Source organism: Eulemur rufifrons, chromosome 7 (assembly GCF_041146395.1).
Source record: "Eulemur rufifrons isolate Redbay chromosome 7, OSU_ERuf_1, whole genome shotgun sequence".
Taxonomy (NCBI): Eukaryota; Metazoa; Chordata; class Mammalia; order Primates; family Lemuridae; genus Eulemur; species Eulemur rufifrons.
Genome location: NC_090989.1, coordinates 99,666,838 through 99,690,415, shown reverse-complemented (window position 1 = coordinate 99,690,415; position 23,578 = coordinate 99,666,838).

Sequence of the window (23,578 nt, the reverse complement as noted above, 5' to 3'; positions counted from 1 at the left end):
TTGGGATAAGGCCAAAAGTTAAGGTCAATGGAATAGGGCCAGAAGGATTAGGCATGGGGACAATAAGGACAGGGGCATAGGTCATGAGCAAAGGCCGGTGGTGTATGGTCAAGGGAAAGGCCACCGGGGTTAAGGGCAAGGGGATGGGGCCAAAAGTTAATGTCAATGGTATATTGTCAGGGGGATAAGGCCGATAAAATACGTTCAGGGGGGATATATCCAATGGGCTGAGGGAAAGGGATAAGGCCGTGGGATAGGGTCAGGGGATGTGGCCGACGGGGTAAGGGTAGGCAATGAAGCCAATGCGATGAAATCAGGGGGATGAGTGTAATGGGATATGGTCAGGTCAATGTCAATCCAATAGGATCATGGGCACAGAGCCTTTAGGATACCGTGGGGTGGAAAATAGCAATGGTATATGGTCAGGGGGATAAGGGCGATCGGATACCATCAGGGGATAATGCCATTGCAATACGGTCACGGGGAAAGGAACGATGGAATGAGGTCATGGGGATAACGTCTACGGGATATTGCCAGCAAGACTGCTGAGGCCAAAGGGCTAATGGGACAGGACAAGGCCAATGGGAGATGGGCAGGGAGCTAAGGCCAGGGCATAACACATGGGGGATAAGGGCAGGCAAAAAGGGAAGTGGTTAGGGTAACCAGATACGGTCAGAAGATAAGGAATGGGGAGGTATAAATATGGGGATGAGGCCAAAAGTCAAGGCCAGTGGGATAGGGTCACGGGCATTAAGCATGGGGCAATAATGACAAGGCCCTAAAGCCATAAGTTAAGGCCAGTGGGACACGGTCCAGGGAAGAGCCACGGGGATAGCGGTAAGGGGATGGGGCCAGAAGTTAACATCAAAGGGATATGGCCAAGTTGATAAGGCCAATGAAATATGGTCACGGTGATTGATATGTCCAGTGGGCTGAGGGAAGTGGATAAGGCCATGAGATATGGTCATTGGGATAAGGCAAACAGCATAACGCCAAGGGATGTGGCCAATGAGATAAACTCAGGGAGATAAGGCCATACCTTAAGGCAAGTGGTATGTATCAGGGAGATTAGGGCAGGGCCAGGAGACTAAAACATAAGACGAAGTGGCTATGGTCAGGGGCAAAAAGGGGGACAGGTGACACGGTCATGGGGGTAAGCCGGAATGCACATCATCCACAGATAAGGCCAATGGAAAAAGATCATGGGAATGAGACCCCAACCAGTGGTCAGGGAGCTAAGGCCAAGGCGCTGAAGTCAGGGGATTTGGCCAGTGGGACAGGGAAAGGGGCATATGGCCATTGGCCTAAGGTTAGCTGATAAGGACAATGGGATATGGGCAGGGGATAAGGGCAACGGGATTGGGTCAAGGGGACACGGCGAATGGGCTAAGGGTTCATAATAAGACCACGGGGAACATGGTCAGGGGGATATCGCTGATGAGATAGGATTAGCGATAAGGCCAATGCAATAGGGTCAAGGGGTAAGAGTAATGCAATGAGCCCGTGAGTATACGGCCTATGGGATACTGTCAGCTAGATGGCCAACGCCAGTCTGCTAATAGGAGGGGACAAATACAACGGGAGATGGGCAGGCAGTTAAAGCCAGGACATAACACATGGGGTTAAGGAAAGGAAAAGAAGTGCCTGAGGTAATGGCAATGACATAGGGTCAGGGGATAAGGCATGGGGAGCTAAACATATTGGGATAAGGCCAAAAGTTAAGGTCAATGGAATAGGGCCAGAAGGATTAGGCATGGGGACAATAAGGACAGGGGCATAGGTCATGAGCAAAGGCCGGTGGTGTATGGTCAAGGGAAAGGCCACCGGGGTTAAGGGCAAGGGGATGGGGCCAAAAGTTAATGTCAATGGTATATTGTCAGGGGGATAAGGCCGATAAAATACGTTCGGGGGGGATATATCCAATGGGCTGAGGGAAAGGGATAAGGCCGTGGGATATGGTCATTGGGATAAGGTCAAGGGATGTGGCCCATGAGACAAACTCAGGGAGATAGGGACATACGTTACGGCAAGTGGCGTATATCATGGGGATGAGGACAGGGCCATTAGACTAAAACGTAAGGCGAACCGGACACAGTCAGTGGGATGAGGCCAATGGGACACGGTCAGGGGAATAATGCCAACGCATGTCATCCACAGATAAGGCCAAAGGAAAAGAGTCATAGGGTTAGGACCACAGAAAATTGTCAGAGAGGTAAGGCCAAGGAGCTCAAGTCAAGGGATTTGGCCAATGGGACTGGGAAAGGGGCATTCGGCCATTGGCCTAAGGTTAGCTGGTAAGGACAACGGGATATGGTCAGGGGATAAGGCCAATGGGATTGGGTCAAGGGGACACGGCCAAGGGGCTAACGGTTGTTAATAAGGCCACTGGGACATGGTCAGGGGGATGTGGCTGATGGGGTATGGTTAGGAATAAGGCCAATGCAATAGGGTCATGAGGTAAGACTAATGGAATGAGCCCATGGGTATACGGCCTATGGGCTAGTGTTAGCAAGATGGACAAGGCCAGTCGGCTAAAGGGAGGGGACAAATCCAATGCGAGATGAGCAGGCAGCTAAAGCCAGGGCATAATACGTGGGTTTAGGACTGGGAAAGCAGGGCCTGAGGTAAGGGCAATGACATAGGGTCCGGGGATAGGGCATGGAGAGCTAAACTTACTGGCACGAGGCCAAAAGGTAAAGTCGTAGGGATAGGGTCAGAGGGATTAGGCACGGGGGCATGAAGGCCAGGGGCATAGGCCATAAGCAAAGGCCAGTGGGATACGGTCAAGGGAAAAGCCGTGGAGGTTAAGAGCAAGGGGATGAGGCCAAAAGTTAATGTCAATGGATTATGGTCAGGGGGATAAGGCTAATGAAACATGGTGAACGGGATATGTCCAATGGGCTGAGGGAATGGGATAAGTCAGTGGGATATGGTCTATGGGATAAGGCCAACGGCATAAGGCCAAGGGATGTGGCCAATGAGATAAACTCAAGGAGATATGGCCATACGTTAAGGCAAGCGGTGTATATCAGGGGGATGAGGCCAGGGCCATGAGACTAAAATGGAAGGCCAAACGGACTCTGTCAGAGGAATGAGGCCAATGGGACATAGAGGGATAAGGCCAATGTATGTCATCAAATGATAAGGCCAATTGGAAAGGGTCATGAGAATTAGGTTCAAAGGGAATGTCAGGGAGGTAAGGCCAATGAGCTCAGTTGAGGGGATAAGTACAGTGGGATAGGCACAGGGGCATATGTCCAATCGGCTAAACTTTGGGGATAAAGACAATGGGATATGCTCAGGGGATAAGGCCAGTGGGATAGGGTCAGGGGATATGGCCGACGGGGTAAGGGTAGGCAATGAAGCCAATGCGATGAAATCAGGGGGATGAGTGTAATGGGATATGGTCAGGTCAATGTCAATCCAATAGGATCATGGGCACAGAGCCTTTAGGACACCGTGGGGTGGAAAATAGCAATGGTATATGGTCAGGGGGATAAGGGCGATCGGATACCATCAGGGGATAATGCCATTGCAATACGGTCACGGGGAAAGGAACGATGGAATGAGGTCATGGGGATAACGTCTACGGGATATTGCCAGCAAGACTGCTGAGGCCAAAGGGCTAATGGGACAGGACAAGGCCAATGGGAGATGGGCAGGGAGCTAAGGCCAGGGCATAACACATGGGGGATAAGGGCAGGCAAAAAGGGAAGTGGTTAGGGTAACCAGATACGGTCAGAAGATAAGGAATGGGGAGGTATAAATATGGGGATGAGGCCAAAAGTCAAGGCCAGTGGGATAGGGTCACGGGCATTAAGCATGGGGCAATAATGACAAGGCCCTAAAGCCATAAGTTAAGGCCAGTGGGACACGGTCCAGGGAAGAGCCACGGGGATAGCGGTAAGGGGATGGGGCCAGAAGTTAACATCAAAGGGATATGGCCAAGTTGATAAGGCCAATGAAATATGGTCACGGTGATTGATATGTCCAGTGGGCTGAGGGAAGTGGATAAGGCCATGAGATATGGTCATTGGGATAAGGCAAACAGCATAACGCCAAGGGATGTGGCCAATGAGATAAACTCAGGGAGATAAGGCCATACCTTAAGGCAAGTGGTATGTATCAGGGAGATTAGGGCAGGGCCAGGAGACTAAAACATAAGACGAAGTGGCTATGGTCAGGGGCAAAAAGGGGGACAGGTGACACGGTCATGGGGGTAAGCCGGAATGCACGTCATCCACAGATAAGGCCAATGGAAAAAGATCATGGGAATGAGACCCCAACCAGTGGTCAGGGAGCTAAGGCCAAGGCGCTGAAGTCAGGGGATTTGGCCAGTGGGACAGGGAAAGGGGCATATGGCCATTGGCCTAAGGTTAGCTGATAAGGACAATGGGATATGGGCAGGGGATAAGGGCAACGGGATTGGGTCAAGGGGACACGGCCAATGGGCTAAGGGTTCATAATAAGACCACGGGGAACATGGTCAGGGGGATATCGCTGATGAGATAGGATTAGCGATAAGGCCAATGCAATAGGGTCATGGGGTAAGAGTAATGCAATGAGCCCGTGAGTATACGGCCTATGGGATACTGTCAGCTAGATGGCCAACGCCAGTCTGCTAATAGGAGGGGACAAATACAACGGGAGATGGGCAGGCAGTTAAAGCCAGGACATAACACATGGGGTTAAGGAAAGGAAAAGAAGTGCCTGAGGTAATGGCAATGACATAGGGTCAGGGGATAAGGCATGGGGAGCTAAACATATTGGGATAAGGCCAAAAGTTAAGGTCAATGGAATAGGGCCAGAAGGATTAGGCATGGGGACAATAAGGACAGGGGCATAGGTCATGAGCAAAGGCCGATGGTGTATGGTCAAGGGAAAGGCCACCGGGGTTAAGGGCAAGGGGATGGGGCCAAAAGTTAATGTCAATGGTATATTGTCAGGGGGATAAGGCCGATAAAATACGTTCAGGGGGGATATATCCAATGGGCTGAGGGAAAGGGATAAGGCCGTGGGATAGGGTCAGGGGATGTGGCCGACGGGGTAAGGGTAGGCAATGAAGCCAATGCGATGAAATCAGGGGGATGAGTGTAATGGGATATGGTCAGGTCAATGTCAATCCAATAGGATCATGGGCACAGAGCCTTTAGGATACCGTGGGGTGGAAAATAGCAATGGTATATGGTCAGGGGGATAAGGGCGATCGGATACCATCAGGGGATAATGCCATTGCAATACGGTCACGGGGAAAGGAACGATGGAATGAGGTCATGGGGATAACGTCTACGGGATATTGCCAGCAAGACTGCTGAGGCCAAAGGGCTAATGGGACAGGACAAGGCCAATGGGAGATGGGCAGGGAGCTAAGGCCAGGGCATAACACATGGGGGATAAGGGCAGGCAAAAAGGGAAGTGGTTAGGGTAACCAGATACGGTCAGAAGATAAGGAATGGGGAGGTATAAATATGGGGATGAGGCCAAAAGTCAAGGCCAGTGGGATAGGGTCACGGGCATTAAGCATGGGGCAATAATGACAAGGCCCTAAAGCCATAAGTTAAGGCCAGTGGGACACGGTCCAGGGAAGAGCCACGGGGATAGCGGTAAGGGGATGGGGCCAGAAGTTAACATCAAAGGGATATGGCCAAGTTGATAAGGCCAATGAAATATGGTCACGGTGATTGATATGTCCAGTGGGCTGAGGGAAGTGGATAAGGCCATGAGATATGGTCATTGGGATAAGGCAAACAGCATAACGCCAAGGGATGTGGCCAATGAGATAAACTCAGGGAGATAAGGCCATACCTTAAGGCAAGTGGTATGTATCAGGGAGATTAGGGCAGGGCCAGGAGACTAAAACATAAGACGAAGTGGCTATGGTCAGGGGCAAAAAGGGGGACAGGTGACACGGTCATGGGGGTAAGCCGGAATGCACGTCATCCACAGATAAGGCCAATGGAAAAAGATCATGGGAATGAGACCCCAACCAGTGGTCAGGGAGCTAAGGCCAAGGCGCTGAAGTCAGGGGATTTGGCCAGTGGAACAGGGAAAGGGGCATATGGCCATTGGCCTAAGGTTAGCTGATAAGGACAATGGGATATGGGCAGGGGATAAGGGCAACGGGATTGGGTCAAGGGGACACGGCGAATGGGCTAAGGGTTCATAATAAGACCACGGGGAACATGGTCAGGGGGATATCGCTGATGAGATAGGATTAGCGATAAGGCCAATGCAATAGGGTCAAGGGGTAAGAGTAATGCAATGAGCCCGTGAGTATACGGCCTATGGGATACTGTCAGCTAGATGGCCAACGCCAGTCTGCTAATAGGAGGGAACAAATACAACGGGAGATGGGCAGGCAGTTAAAGCCAGGACATAACACATGGGGTTAAGGAAAGGAAAAGAAGTGCCTGAGGTAATGGCAATGACATAGGGTCAGGGGATAAGGCATGGGGAGCTAAACATATTGGGATAAGGCCAAAAGTTAAGGTCAATGGAATAGGGCCAGAAGGATTAGGCATGGGGACAATAAGGACAGGGGCATAGGTCATGAGCAAAGGCCGGTGGTGTATGGTCAAGGGAAAGGCCACCGGGGTTAAGGGCAAGGGGATGGGGCCAAAAGTTAATGTCAATGGTATATTGTCAGGGGGATAAGGCCGATAAAATACGTTCAGGGGGGATATATCCAATGGGCTGAGGGAAAGGGATAAGGCCGTGGGATAGGGTCAGGGGATGTGGCCGACGGGGTAAGGGTAGGCAATGAAGCCAATGCGATGAAATCAGGGGGATGAGTGTAATGGGATATGGTCAGGTCAATGTCAATCCAATAGGATCATGGGCACAGAGCCTTTAGGATACCGTGGGGTGGAAAATAGCAATGGTATATGGTCAGGGGGATAAGGGCGATCGGATACCATCAGGGGATAATGCCATTGGAATACGGTCACGGGGAAAGGAACGATGGAATGAGGTCATGGGGATAACGTCTACGGGATATTGCCAGCAAGACTGCTGAGGCCAAAGGGCTAATGGGACAGGACAAGGCCAATGGGAGATGGGCAGGGAGCTAAGGCCAGGGCATAACACATGGGGGATAAGGGCAGGCAAAAAGGGAAGTGGTTAGGGTAACCAGATACGGTCAGAAGATAAGGAATGGGGAGGTATAAATATGGGGATGAGGCCAAAAGTCAAGGCCAGTGGGATAGGGTCACGGGCATTAAGCATGGGGCAATAATGACAAGGCCCTAAAGCCATAAGTTAAGGCCAGTGGGACACGGTCCAGGGAAGAGCCACGGGGATAGCGGTAAGGGGATGGGGCCAGAAGTTAACATCAAAGGGATATGGCCAAGTTGATAAGGCCAATGAAATATGGTCACGGTGATTGATATGTCCAGTGGGCTGAGGGAAGTGGATAAGGCCATGAGATATGGTCATTGGGATAAGGCAAACAGCATAACGCCAAGGGATGTGGCCAATGAGATAAACTCAGGGAGATAAGGCCATACCTTAAGGCAAGTGGTATGTATCAGGGAGATTAGGGCAGGGCCAGGAGACTAAAACATAAGACGAAGTGGCTATGGTCAGGGGCAAAAAGGGGGACAGGTGACACGGTCATGGGGGTAAGCCGGAATGCACATCATCCACAGATAAGGCCAATGGAAAAAGATCATGGGAATGAGACCCCAACCAGTGGTCAGGGAGCTAAGGCCAAGGCGCTGAAGTCAGGGGATTTGGCCAGTGGGACAGGGAAAGGGGCATATGGCCATTGGCCTAAGGTTAGCTGATAAGGACAATGGGATATGGGCAGGGGATAAGGGCAACGGGATTGGGTCAAGGGGACACGGCGAATGGGCTAAGGGTTCATAATAAGACCACGGGGAACATGGTCAGGGGGATATCGCTGATGAGATAGGATTAGCGATAAGGCCAATGCAATAGGGTCAAGGGGTAAGAGTAATGCAATGAGCCCGTGAGTATACGGCCTATGGGATACTGTCAGCTAGATGGCCAACGCCAGTCTGCTAATAGGAGGGGACAAATACAACGGGAGATGGGCAGGCAGTTAAAGCCAGGACATAACACATGGGGTTAAGGAAAGGAAAAGAAGTGCCTGAGGTAATGGCAATGACATAGGGTCAGGGGATAAGGCATGGGGAGCTAAACATATTGGGATAAGGCCAAAAGTTAAGGTCAATGGAATAGGGCCAGAAGGATTAGGCATGGGGACAATAAGGACAGGGGCATAGGTCATGAGCAAAGGCCGGTGGTGTATGGTCAAGGGAAAGGCCACCGGGGTTAAGGGCAAGGGGATGGGGCCAAAAGTTAATGTCAATGGTATATTGTCAGGGGGATAAGGCCGATAAAATACGTTCGGGGGGGATATATCCAATGGGCTGAGGGAAAGGGATAAGGCCGTGGGATATGGTCATTGGGATAAGGTCAAGGGATGTGGCCCATGAGACAAACTCAGGGAGATAGGGACATACGTTACGGCAAGTGGCGTATATCATGGGGATGAGGACAGGGCCATTAGACTAAAACGTAAGGCGAACCGGACACAGTCAGTGGGATGAGGCCAATGGGACACGGTCAGGGGAATAATGCCAACGCATGTCATCCACAGATAAGGCCAAAGGAAAAGAGTCATAGGGTTAGGACCACAGAAAATTGTCAGAGAGGTAAGGCCAAGGAGCTCAAGTCAAGGGATTTGGCCAATGGGACTGGGAAAGGGGCATTCGGCCATTGGCCTAAGGTTAGCTGGTAAGGACAACGGGATATGGTCAGGGGATAAGGCCAATGGGATTGGGTCAAGGGGACACGGCCAAGGGGCTAACGGTTGTTAATAAGGCCACTGGGACATGGTCAGGGGGATGTGGCTGATGGGGTATGGTTAGGAATAAGGCCAATGCAATAGGGTCATGAGGTAAGACTAATGGAATGAGCCCATGGGTATACGGCCTATGGGCTAGTGTTAGCAAGATGGACAAGGCCAGTCGGCTAAAGGGAGGGGACAAATCCAATGCGAGATGAGCAGGCAGCTAAAGCCAGGGCATAATACGTGGGTTTAGGACTGGGAAAGCAGGGCCTGAGGTAAGGGCAATGACATAGGGTCCGGGGATAGGGCATGGAGAGCTAAACTTACTGGCACGAGGCCAAAAGGTAAAGTCGTAGGGATAGGGTCAGAGGGATTAGGCACGGGGGCATGAAGGCCAGGGGCATAGGCCATAAGCGAAGGCCAGTGGGATACGGTCAAGGGAAAAGCCGTGGAGGTTAAGAGCAAGGGGATGAGGCCAAAAGTTAATGTCAATGGATTATGGTCAGGGGGATAAGGCTAATGAAACATGGTGAACGGGATATGTCCAATGGGCTGAGGGAATGGGATAAGTCAGTGGGATATGGTCTATGGGATAAGGCCAACGGCATAAGGCCAAGGGATGTGGCCAATGAGATAAACTCAAGGAGATATGGCCATACGTTAAGGCAAGCGGTGTATATCAGGGGGATGAGGCCAGGGCCATGAGACTAAAATGGAAGGCCAAACGGACTCTGTCAGAGGAATGAGGCCAATGGGACATAGAGGGATAAGGCCAATGTATGTCATCAAATGATAAGGCCAATTGGAAAGGGTCATGAGAATTAGGTTCAAAGGGAATGTCAGGGAGGTAAGGCCAATGAGCTCAGTTGAGGGGATAAGTACAGTGGGATAGGCACAGGGGCATATGTCCAATCGGCTAAACTTTGGGGATAAAGACAATGGGATATGCTCAGGGGATAAGGCCAGTGGGATAGGGTCAGGGGATATGGCCGACGGGGTAAGGGTAGGCAATGAAGCCAATGCGATGAAATCAGGGGGATGAGTGTAATGGGATATGGTCAGGTCAATGTCAATCCAATAGGATCATGGGCACAGAGCCTTTAGGACACCGTGGGGTGGAAAATAGCAATGGTATATGGTCAGGGGGATAAGGGCGATCGGATACCATCAGGGGATAATGCCATTGCAATACGGTCACGGGGAAAGGAACGATGGAATGAGGTCATGGGGATAACGTCTACGGGATATTGCCAGCAAGACTGCTGAGGCCAAAGGGCTAATGGGACAGGACAAGGCCAATGGGAGATGGGCAGGGAGCTAAGGCCAGGGCATAACACATGGGGGATAAGGGCAGGCAAAAAGGGAAGTGGTTAGGGTAACCAGATACGGTCAGAAGATAAGGAATGGGGAGGTATAAATATGGGGATGAGGCCAAAAGTCAAGGCCAGTGGGATAGGGTCACGGGCATTAAGCATGGGGCAATAATGACAAGGCCCTAAAGCCATAAGTTAAGGCCAGTGGGACACGGTCCAGGGAAGAGCCACGGGGATAGCGGTAAGGGGATGGGGCCAGAAGTTAACATCAAAGGGATATGGCCAAGTTGATAAGGCCAATGAAATATGGTCACGGTGATTGATATGTCCAGTGGGCTGAGGGAAGTGGATAAGGCCATGAGATATGGTCATTGGGATAAGGCAAACAGCATAACGCCAAGGGATGTGGCCAATGAGATAAACTCAGGGAGATAAGGCCATACCTTAAGGCAAGTGGTATGTATCAGGGAGATTAGGGCAGGGCCAGGAGACTAAAACATAAGACGAAGTGGCTATGGTCAGGGGCAAAAAGGGGGACAGGTGACACGGTCATGGGGGTAAGCCGGAATGCACGTCATCCACAGATAAGGCCAATGGAAAAAGATCATGGGAATGAGACCCCAACCAGTGGTCAGGGAGCTAAGGCCAAGGCGCTGAAGTCAGGGGATTTGGCCAGTGGGACAGGGAAAGGGGCATATGGCCATTGGCCTAAGGTTAGCTGATAAGGACAATGGGATATGGGCAGGGGATAAGGGCAACGGGATTGGGTCAAGGGGACACGGCCAATGGGCTAAGGGTTCATAATAAGACCACGGGGAACATGGTCAGGGGGATATCGCTGATGAGATAGGATTAGCGATAAGGCCAATGCAATAGGGTCATGGGGTAAGAGTAATGCAATGAGCCCGTGAGTATACGGCCTATGGGATACTGTCAGCTAGATGGCCAACGCCAGTCTGCTAATAGGAGGGGACAAATACAACGGGAGATGGGCAGGCAGTTAAAGCCAGGACATAACACATGGGGTTAAGGAAAGGAAAAGAAGTGCCTGAGGTAATGGCAATGACATAGGGTCAGGGGATAAGGCATGGGGAGCTAAACATATTGGGATAAGGCCAAAAGTTAAGGTCAATGGAATAGGGCCAGAAGGATTAGGCATGGGGACAATAAGGAGAGGGGCATAGGTCATGAGCAAAGGCCGCTGGTGTATGGTCAAGGGAAAGGCCACCGGGGTTAAGGGCAAGGGGATGGGGCCAAAAGTTAATGTCAATGGTATATTGTCAGGGGGATAAGGCCGATAAAATACGTTCAGGGGGGATATATCCAATGGGCTGAGGGAAAGGGATAAGGCCGTGGGATAGGGTCAGGGGATGTGGCCGACGGGGTAAGGGTAGGCAATGAAGCCAATGCGATGAAATCAGGGGGATGAGTGTAATGGGATATGGTCAGGTCAATGTCAATCCAATAGGATCATGGGCACAGAGCCTTTAGGATACCGTGGGGTGGAAAATAGCAATGGTATATGGTCAGGGGGATAAGGGCGATCGGATACCATCAGGGGATAATGCCATTGCAATACGGTCACGGGGAAAGGAACGATGGAATGAGGTCATGGGGATAACGTCTACGGGATATTGCCAGCAAGACTGCTGAGGCCAAAGGGCTAATGGGACAGGACAAGGCCAATGGGAGATGGGCAGGGAGCTAAGGCCAGGGCATAACACATGGGGGATAAGGGCAGGCAAAAAGGGAAGTGGTTAGGGTAACCAGATACAGTCAGAAGATAAGGAATGGGGAGGTATAAATATGGGGATGAGGCCAAAAGTCAAGGCCAGTGGGATAGGGTCACGGGCATTAAGCATGGGGCAATAATGACAAGGCCCTAAAGCCATAAGTTAAGGCCAGTGGGACACGGTCCAGGGAAGAGCCACGGGGATAGCGGTAAGGGGATGGGGCCAGAAGTTAACATCAAAGGGATATGGCCAAGTTGATAAGGCCAATGAAATATGGTCACGGTGATTGATATGTCCAGTGGGCTGAGGGAAGTGGATAAGGCCATGAGATATGGTCATTGGGATAAGGCAAACAGCATAACGCCAAGGGATGTGGCCAATGAGATAAACTCAGGGAGATAAGGCCATACCTTAAGGCAAGTGGTATGTATCAGGGAGATTAGGGCAGGGCCAGGAGACTAAAACATAAGACGAAGTGGCTATGGTCAGGGGCAAAAAGGGGGACAGGTGACACGGTCATGGGGGTAAGCCGGAATGCACGTCATCCACAGATAAGGCCAATGGAAAAAGATCATGGGAATGAGACCCCAACCAGTGGTCAGGGAGCTAAGGCCAAGGCGCTGAAGTCAGGGGATTTGGCCAGTGGGACAGGGAAAGGGGCATATGGCCATTGGCCTAAGGTTAGCTGATAAGGACAATGGGATATGGGCAGGGGATAAGGGCAACGGGATTGGGTCAAGGGGACACGGCGAATGGGCTAAGGGTTCATAATAAGACCACGGGGAACATGGTCAGGGGGATATCGCTGATGAGATAGGATTAGCGATAAGGCCAATGCAATAGGGTCATGGGGTAAGAGTAATGCAATGAGCCCGTGAGTATACGGCGTATGGGATACTGTCAGCTAGATGGCCAACGCCAGTCTGCTAATAGGAGGGGACAAATACAACGGGAGATGGGCAGGCAGTTAAAGCCAGGACATAACACATGGGGTTAAGGAAAGGAAAAGAAGTGCCTGAGGTAATGGCAATGACATAGGGTCAGGGGATAAGGCATGGGGAGCTAAACATATTGGGATAAGGCCAAAAGTTAAGGTCAATGGAATAGGGCCAGAAGGATTAGGCATGGGGACAATAAGGACAGGGGCATAGGTCATGAGCAAAGGCCGGTGGTGTATGGTCAAGGGAAAGGCCACCGGGGTTAAGGGCAAGGGGATGGGGCCAAAAGTTAATGTCAATGGTATATTGTCAGGGGGATAAGGCCGATAAAATACGTTCGGGGGGGATATATCCAATGGGCTGAGGGAAAGGGATAAGGCCGTGGGATATGGTCATTGGGATAAGGTCAAGGGATGTGGCCCATGAGACAAACTCAGGGAGATAGGGACATACGTTACGGCAAGTGGCGTATATCATGGGGATGAGGACAGGGCCATTAGACTAAAACGTAAGGCGAACCGGACACAGTCAGTGGGATGAGGCCAATGGGACACGGTCAGGGGAATAATGCCAACGCATGTCATCCACAGATAAGGCCAAAGGAAAAGAGTCATAGGGTTAGGACCACAGAAAATTGTCAGAGAGGTAAGGCCAAGGAGCTCAAGTCAAGGGATTTGGCCAATGGGACTGGGAAAGGGGCATTCGGCCATTGGCCTAAGGTTAGCTGGTAAGGACAACGGGATATGGTCAGGGGATAAGGCCAATGGGATTGGGTCAAGGGGACACGGCCAAGGGGCTAACGGTTGTTAATAAGGCCACTGGGACATGGTCAGGGGGATGTGGCTGATGGGGTATGGTTAGGAATAAGGCCAATGCAATAGGGTCATGAGGTAAGACTAATGGAATGAGCCCATGGGTATACGGCCTATGGGCTAGTGTTAGCAAGATGGACAAGGCCAGTCGGCTAAAGGGAGGGGACAAATCCAATGCGAGATGAGCAGGCAGCTAAAGCCAGGGCATAATACGTGGGTTTAGGACTGGGAAAGCAGGGCCTGAGGTAAGGGCAATGACATAGGGTCCGGGGATAGGGCATGGAGAGCTAAACTTACTGGCACGAGGCCAAAAGGTAAAGTCGTAGGGATAGGGTCAGAGGGATTAGGCACGGGAGCATGAAGGCCAGGGGCATAGGCCATAAGCGAAGGCCAGTGGGATACGGTCAAGGGAAAAGCCGTGGAGGTTAAGAGCAAGGGGATGAGGCCAAAAGTTAATGTCAATGGATTATGGTCAGGGGGATAAGGCTAATGAAACATGGTGAACGGGATATGTCCAACGGGCTGAGGGAATGGGATAAGTCAGTGGGATATGGTCTATGGGATAAGGCCAACGGCATAAGGCCAAGGGATGTGGCCAATGAGATAAACTCAAGGAGATATGGCCATACGTTAAGGCAAGCGGTGTATATCAGGGGGATGAGGCCAGGGCCATGAGACTAAAATGGAAGGCCAAACGGACTCTGTCAGAGGAATGAGGCCAATGGGACATAGAGGGATAAGGCCAATGTATGTCATCAAATGATAAGGCCAATTGGAAAGGGTCATGAGAATTAGGTTCAAAGGGAATGTCAGGGAGGTAAGGCCAATGAGCTCAGTTGAGGGGATAAGTACAGTGGGATAGGCACAGGGGCATATGTCCAATCGGCTAAACTTTGGGGATAAAGACAATGGGATATGCTCAGGGGATAAGGCCAGTGGGATAGGGTCAGGGGATATGGCCAACGGGGTAAGGGTAGGCAATGAAGCCAATGCGATGAAATCAGGGGGATGAGTGTAATGGGATATGGTCAGGTCAATGTCAATCCAATAGGATCATGGGCACAGAGCCTTTAGGACACCGTGGGGTGGAAAATAGCAATGGTATATGGTCAGGGGGATAAGGGCGATCGGATACCATCAGGGGATAATGCCATTGCAATACGGTCACGGGGAAAGGAACGATGGAATGAGGTCATGGGGATAACGTCTACGGGATATTGCCAGCAAGACTGCTGAGGCCAAAGGGCTAATGGGACAGGACAAGGCCAATGGGAGATGGGCAGGGAGCTAAGGCCAGGGCATAACACATGGGGGATAAGGGCAGGCAAAAAGGGAAGTGGTTAGGGTAACCAGATACGGTCAGAAGATAAGGAATGGGGAGGTATAAATATGGGGATGAGGCCAAAAGTCAAGGCCAGAGGGATAGGGTCACGGGCATTAAGCATGGGGCAATAATGACAAGGCCCTAAAGCCATAAGTTAAGGCCAGTGGGACACGGTCCAGGGAAGAGCCACGGGGATAGCGGTAAGGGGATGGGGCCAGAAGTTAACATCAAAGGGATATGGCCAAGTTGATAAGGCCAATGAAATATGGTCACGGTGATTGATATGTCCAGTGGGCTGAGGGAAGTGGATAAGGCCATGAGATATGGTCATTGGGATAAGGCAAACAGCATAACGCCAAGGGATGTGGCCAATGAGATAAACTCAGGGAGATAAGGCCATACCTTAAGGCAAGTGGTATGTATCAGGGAGATTAGGGCAGGGCCAGGAGACTAAAACATAAGACGAAGTGGCTATGGTCAGGGGCAAAAAGGGGGACAGGTGACACGGTCATGGGGGTAAGCCGGAATGCACGTCATCCACAGATAAGGCCAATGGAAAAAGATCATGGGAATGAGACCCCAACCAGTGGTCAGGGAGCTAAGGCCAAGGCGCTGAAGTCAGGGGATTTGGCCAGTGGGACAGGGAAAGGGGCATATGGCCATTGGCCTAAGGTTAGCTGATAAGGACAATGGGATATGGGCAGGGGATAAGGGCAACGGGATTGGGTCAAGGGGACACGGCCAATGGGCTAAGGGTTCATAATAAGACCACGGGGAACATGGTCAGGGGGATATCGCTGATGAGATAGGATTAGCGATAAGGCCAATGCAATAGGGTCATGGGGTAAGAGTAATGCAATGAGCCCGTGAGTATACGGCCTATGGGATACTGTCAGCTAGATGGCCAACGCCAGTCTGCTAATAGGAGGGGACAAATACAACGGGAGATGGGCAGGCAGTTAAAGCCAGGACATAACACATGGGGTTAAGGAAAGGAAAAGAAGTGCCTGAGGTAATGGCAATGACATAGGGTCAGGGGATAAGGCATGGGGAGCTAAACATATTGGGATAAGGCCAAAAGTTAAGGTCAATGGAATAGGGCCAGAAGGATTAGGCATGGGGACAATAAGGACAGGGGCATAGGTCATGAGCAAAGGCCGGTGGTGTATGGTCAAGGGAAAGGCCACCGGGGTTAAGGGCAAGGGGATGGGGCCAAAAGTTAATGTCAATGGTATATTGTCAGGGGGATAAGGCCGATAAAATACGTTCAGGGGGGATATATCCAATGGGCTGAGGGAAAGGGATAAGGCCGTGGGATAGGGTCAGGGGATGTGGCCGACGGGGTAAGGGTAGGCAATGAAGCCAATGCGATGAAATCAGGGGGATGAGTGTAATGGGATATGGTCAGGTCAATGTCAATCCAATAGGATCATGGGCACAGAGCCTTTAGGATACCGTGGGGTGGAAAATAGCAATGGTATATGGTCAGGGGGATAAGGGCGATCGGATACCATCAGGGGATAATGCCATTGCAATACGGTCACGGGGAAAGGAACGATGGAATGAGGTCATGGGGATAACGTCTACGGGATATTGCCAGCAAGACTGCTGAGGCCAAAGGGCTAATGGGACAGGACAAGGCCAATGGGAGATGGGCAGGGAGCTAAGGCCAGGGCATAACACATGGGGGATAAGGGCAGGCAAAAAGGGAAGTGGTTAGGGTAACCAGATACGGTCAGAAGATAAGGAATGGGGAGGTATAAATATGGGGATGAGGCCAAAAGTCAAGGCCAGTGGGATAGGGTCACGGGCATTAAGCATGGGGCAATAATGACAAGGCCCTAAAGCCATAAGTTAAGGCCAGTGGGACACGGTCCAGGGAAGAGCCACGGGGATAGCGGTAAGGGGATGGGGCCAGAAGTTAACATCAAAGGGATATGGCCAAGTTGATAAGGCCAATGAAATATGGTCACGGTGATTGATATGTCCAGTGGGCTGAGGGAAGTGGATAAGGCCATGAGATATGGTCATTGGGATAAGGCAAACAGCATAACGCCAAGGGATGTGGCCAATGAGATAAACTCAGGGAGATAAGGCCATACCTTAAGGCAAGTGGTATGTATCAGGGAGATTAGGGCAGGGCCAGGAGACTAAAACATAAGACGAAGTGGCTATGGTCAGGGGCAAAAAGGGGGACAGGTGACACGGTCATGGGGGTAAGCCGGAATGCACGTCATCCACAGATAAGGCCAATGGAAAAAGATCATGGGAATGAGACCCCAACCAGTGGTCAGGGAGCTAAGGCCAAGGCGCTGAAGTCAGGGGATTTGGCCAGTGGGACAGGGAAAGGGGCATATGGCCATTGGCCTAAGGTTAGCTGATAAGGACAATGGGATATGGGCAGGGGATAAGGGCAACGGGATTGGGTCAAGGGGACACGGCCAATGGGCTAAGGGTTCATAATAAGACCACGGGGAACATGGTCAGGGGGATATCGCTGATGAGATAGGATTAGCGATAAGGCCAATGCAATAGGGTCAAGGGGTAAGAGTAATGCAATGAGCCCGTGAGTATACGGCCTATGGGATACTGTCAGCTAGATGGCCAACGCCAGTCTGCTAATAGGAGGGGACAAATACAACGGGAGATGGGCAGGCAGTTAAAGCCAGGACATAACACATGGGGTTAAGGAAAGGAAAAGAAGTGCCTGAGGTAATGGCAATGACATAGGGTCAGGGGATAAGGCATGGGGAGCTAAACATATTGGGATAAGGCCAAAAGTTAAGGTCAATGGAATAGGGCCAGAAGGATTAGGCATGGGGACAATAAGGACAGGGGCATAGGTCATGAGCAAAGGCCGGTGGTGTATGGTCAAGGGAAAGGCCACCGGGGTTAAGGGCAAGGGGATGGGGCCAAAAGTTAATGTCAATGGTATATTGTCAGGGGGATAAGGCCGATAAAATACGTTCGGGGGGGATATATCCAATGGGCTGAGGGAAAGGGATAAGGCCGTGGGATATGGTCATTGGGATAAGGTCAAGGGATGTGGCCCATGAGACAAACTCAGGGAGATAGGGACATACGTTACGGCAAGTGGCGTATATCATGGGGATGAGGACAGGGCCATTAGACTAAAACGTAAGGCGAACCGGACACAGTCAGTGGGATGAGGCCAATGGGACACGGTCAGGGGAATAATGCCAACGCATGTCATCCACAGATAAGGCCAAAGGAAAAGAGTCATAGGGTTAGGACCACAGAAAATTGTCAGAGAGGTAAGGCCAAGGAGCTCAAGTCAAGGGATTTGGCCAATGGGACTGGGAAAGGGGCATTCGGCCATTGGCCTAAGGTTAGCTGGTAAGGACAACGGGATATGGTCAGGGGATAAGGCCAATGGGATTGGGTCAAGGGGACACGGCCAAGGGGCTAACGGTTGTTAATAAGGCCACTGGGACATGGTCAGGGGGATGTGGCTGATGGGGTATGGTTAGGAATAAGGCCAATGCAATAGGGTCATGAGGTAAGACTAATGGAATGAGCCCATGGGTATACGGCCTATGGGCTAGTGTTAGCAAGATGGACAAGGCCAGTCGGCTAAAGGGAGGGGACAAATCCAATGCGAGATGAGCAGGCAGCTAAAGCCAGGGCATAATACGTGGGTTTAGGACTGGGAAAGCAGGGCCTGAGGTAAGGGCAATGACATAGGGTCCGGGGATAGGGCATGGAGAGCTAAACTTACTGGCACGAGGCCAAAAGGTAAAGTCGTAGGGATAGGGTCAGAGGGATTAGGCACGGGGGCATGAAGGCCAGGGGCATAGGCCATAAGCAAAGGCCAGTGGGATACGGTCAAGGGAAAAGCCGTGGAGGTTAAGAGCAAGGGGATGAGGCCAAAAGTTAATGTCAATGGATTATGGTCAGGGGGATAAGGCTAATGAAACATGGTGAACGGGATATGTCCAATGGGCTGAGGGAATGGGATAAGTCAGTGGGATATGGTCTATGGGATAAGGCCAACGGCATAAGGCCAAGGGATGTGGCCAATGAGATAAACTCAAGGAGATATGGCCATACGTTAAGGCAAGCGGTGTATATCAGGGGGATGAGGCCAGGGCCATGAGACTAAAATGGAAGGCCAAACGGACTCTGTCAGAGGAATGAGGCCAATGGGACATAGAGGGATAAGGCCAATGTATGTCATCAAATGATAAGGCCAATTGGAAAGGGTCATGAGAATTAGGTTCAAAGGGAATGTCAGGGAGGTAAGGCCAATGAGCTCAGTTGAGGGGATAAGTACAGTGGGATAGGCACAGGGGCATATGTCCAATCGGCTAAACTTTGGGGATAAAGACAATGGGATATGCTCAGGGGATAAGGCCAGTGGGATAGGGTCAGGGGATATGGCCGACGGGGTAAGGGTAGGCAATGAAGCCAATGCGATGAAATCAGGGGGATGAGTGTAATGGGATATGGTCAGGTCAATGTCAATCCAATAGGATCATGGGCACAGAGCCTTTAGGACACCGTGGGGTGGAAAATAGCAATGGTATATGGTCAGGGGGATAAGGGCGATCGGATACCATCAGGGGATAATGCCATTGCAATACGGTCACGGGGAAAGGAACGATGGAATGAGGTCATGGGGATAACGTCTACGGGATATTGCCAGCAAGACTGCTGAGGCCAAAGGGCTAATGGGACAGGACAAGGCCAATGGGAGATGGGCAGGGAGCTAAGGCCAGGGCATAACACATGGGGGATAAGGGCAGGCAAAAAGGGAAGTGGTTAGGGTAACCAGATACGGTCAGAAGATAAGGAATGGGGAGGTATAAATATGGGGATGAGGCCAAAAGTCAAGGCCAGTGGGATAGGGTCACGGGCATTAAGCATGGGGCAATAATGACAAGGCCCTAAAGCCATAAGTTAAGGCCAGTGGGACACGGTCCAGGGAAGAGCCACGGGGATAGCGGTAAGGGGATGGGGCCAGAAGTTAACATCAAAGGGATATGGCCAAGTTGATAAGGCCAATGAAATATGGTCACGGTGATTGATATGTCCAGTGGGCTGAGGGAAGTGGATAAGGCCATGAGATATGGTCATTGGGATAAGGCAAACAGCATAACGCCAAGGGATGTGGCCAATGAGATAAACTCAGGGAGATAAGGCCATACCTTAAGGCAAGTGGTATGTATCAGGGAGATTAGGGCAGGGCCAGGAGACTAAAACATAAGACGAAGTGGCTATGGTCAGGGGCAAAAAGGGGGACAGGTGACACGGTCATGGGGGTAAGCCGGAATGCACGTCATCCACAGATAAGGCCAATGGAAAAAGATCATGGGAATGAGACCCCAACCAGTGGTCAGGGAGCTAAGGCCAAGGCGCTGAAGTCAGGGGATTTGGCCAGTGGGACAGGGAAAGGGGCATATGGCCATTGGCCTAAGGTTAGCTGATAAGGACAATGGGATATGGGCAGGGGATAAGGGCAACGGGATTGGGTCAAGGGGACACGGCCAATGGGCTAAGGGTTCATAATAAGACCACGGGGAACATGGTCAGGGGGATATCGCTGATGAGATAGGATTAGCGATAAGGCCAATGCAATAGGGTCAAGGGGTAAGAGTAATGCAATGAGCCCGTGAGTATACGGCCTATGGGATACTGTCAGCTAGATGGCCAACGCCAGTCTGCTAATAGGAGGGGACAAATACAACGGGAGATGGGCAGGCAGTTAAAGCCAGGACATAACACATGGGGTTAAGGAAAGGAAAAGAAGTGCCTGAGGTAATGGCAATGACATAGGGTCAGGGGATAAGGCATGGGGAGCTAAACATATTGGGATAAGGCCAAAAGTTAAGGTCAATGGAATAGGGCCAGAAGGATTAGGCATGGGGACAATAAGGACAGGGGCATAGGTCATGAGCAAAGGCCGGTGGTGTATGGTCAAGGGAAAGGCCACCGGGGTTAAGGGCAAGGGGATGGGGCCAAAAGTTAATGTCAATGGTATATTGTCAGGGGGATAAGGCCGATAAAATACGTTCGGGGGGGATATATCCAATGGGCTGAGGGAAAGGGATAAGGCCGTGGGATATGGTCATTGGGATAAGGTCAAGGGATGTGGCCCATGAGACAAACTCAGGGAGATAGGGACATACGTTACGGCAAGTGGCGTATATCATGGGGATGAGGACAGGGCCATTAGACTAAAACGTAAGGCGAACCGGACACAGTCAGTGGGATGAGGCCAATGGGACACGGTCAGGGGAATAATGCCAACGCATGTCATCCACAGATAAGGCCAAAGGAAAAGAGTCATAGGGTTAGGACCACAGAAAATTGTCAGAGAGGTAAGGCCAAGGAGCTCAAGTCAAGGGATTTGGCCAATGGGACTGGGAAAGGGGCATTCGGCCATTGGCCTAAGGTTAGCTGGTAAGGACAACGGGATATGGTCAGGGGATAAGGCCAATGGGATTGGGTCAAGGGGACACGGCCAAGGGGCTAACGGTTGTTAATAAGGCCACTGGGACATGGTCAGGGGGATGTGGCTGATGGGGTATGGTTAGGAATAAGGCCAATGCAATAGGGTCATGAGGTAAGACTAATGGAATGAGCCCATGGGTATACGGCCTATGGGCTAGTGTTAGCAAGATGGACAAGGCCAGTCGGCTAAAGGGAGGGGACAAATCCAATGCGAGATGAGCAGGCAGCTAAAGCCAGGGCATAATACGTGGGTTTAGGACTGGGAAAGCAGGGCCTGAGGTAAGGGCAATGACATAGGGTCCGGGGATAGGGCATGGAGAGCTAAACTTACTGGCACGAGGCCAAAAGGTAAAGTCGTAGGGATAGGGTCAGAGGGATTAGGCACGGGGGCATGAAGGCCAGGGGCATAGGCCATAAGCAAAGGCCAGTGGGATACGGTCAAGGGAAAAGCCGTGGAGGTTAAGAGCAAGGGGATGAGGCCAAAAGTTAATGTCAATGGATTATGGTCAGGGGGATAAGGCTAATGAAACATGGTGAACGGGATATGTCCAATGGGCTGAGGGAATGGGATAAGTCAGTGGGATATGGTCTATGGGATAAGGCCAACGGCATAAGGCCAAGGGATGTGGCCAATGAGATAAACTCAAGGAGATATGGCCATACGTTAAGGCAAGCGGTGTATATCAGGGGGATGAGGCCAGGGCCATGAGACTAAAATGGAAGGCCAAACGGACTCTGTCAGAGGAATGAGGCCAATGGGACATAGAGGGATAAGGCCAATGTATGTCATCAAATGATAAGGCCAATTGGAAAGGGTCATGAGAATTAGGTTCAAAGGGAATGTCAGGGAGGTAAGGCCAATGAGCTCAGTTGAGGGGATAAGTACAGTGGGATAGGCACAGGGGCATATGTCCAATCGGCTAAACTTTGGGGATAAAGACAATGGGATATGCTCAGGGGATAAGGCCAGTGGGATAGGGTCAGGGGATATGGCCGACGGGGTAAGGGTAGGCAATGAAGCCAATGCGATGAAATCAGGGGGATGAGTGTAATGGGATATGGTCAGGTCAATGTCAATCCAATAGGATCATGGGCACAGAGCCTTTAGGACACCGTGGGGTGGAAAATAGCAATGGTATATGGTCAGGGGGATAAGGGCGATCGGATACCATCAGGGGATAATGCCATTGCAATACGGTCACGGGGAAAGGAACGATGGAATGAGGTCATGGGGATAACGTCTACGGGATATTGCCAGCAAGACTGCTGAGGCCAAAGGGCTAATGGGACAGGACAAGGCCAATGGGAGATGGGCAGGGAGCTAAGGCCAGGGCATAACACATGGGGGATAAGGGCAGGCAAAAAGGGAAGTGGTTAGGGTAACCAGATACGGTCAGAAGATAAGGAATGGGGAGGTATAAATATGGGGATGAGGCCAAAAGTCAAGGCCAGAGGGATAGGGTCACGGGCATTAAGCATGGGGCAATAATGACAAGGCCCTAAAGCCATAAGTTAAGGCCAGTGGGACACGGTCCAGGGAAGAGCCACGGGGATAGCGGTAAGGGGATGGGGCCAGAAGTTAACATCAAAGGGATATGGCCAAGTTGATAAGGCCAATGAAATATGGTCACGGTGATTGATATGTCCAGTGGGCTGAGGGAAGTGGATAAGGCCATGAGATATGGTCATTGGGATAAGGCAAACAGCATAACGCCAAGGGATGTGGCCAATGAGATAAACTCAGGGAGATAAGGCCATACCTTAAGGCAAGTGGTATGTATCAGGGAGATTAGGGCAGGGCCAGGAGACTAAAACATAAGACGAAGTGGCTATGGTCAGGGGCAAAAAGGGGGACAGGTGACACGGTCATGGGGGTAAGCCGGAATGCACGTCATCCACAGATAAGGCCAATGGAAAAAGATCATGGGAATGAGACCCCAACCAGTGGTCAGGGAGCTAAGGCCAAGGCGCTGAAGTCAGGGGATTTGGCCAGTGGGACAGGGAAAGGGGCATATGGCCATTGGCCTAAGGTTAGCTGATAAGGACAATGGGATATGGGCAGGGGATAAGGGCAACGGGATTGGGTCAAGGGGACACGGCGAATGGGCTAAGGGTTCATAATAAGACCACGGGGAACATGGTCAGGGGGATATCGCTGATGAGATAGGA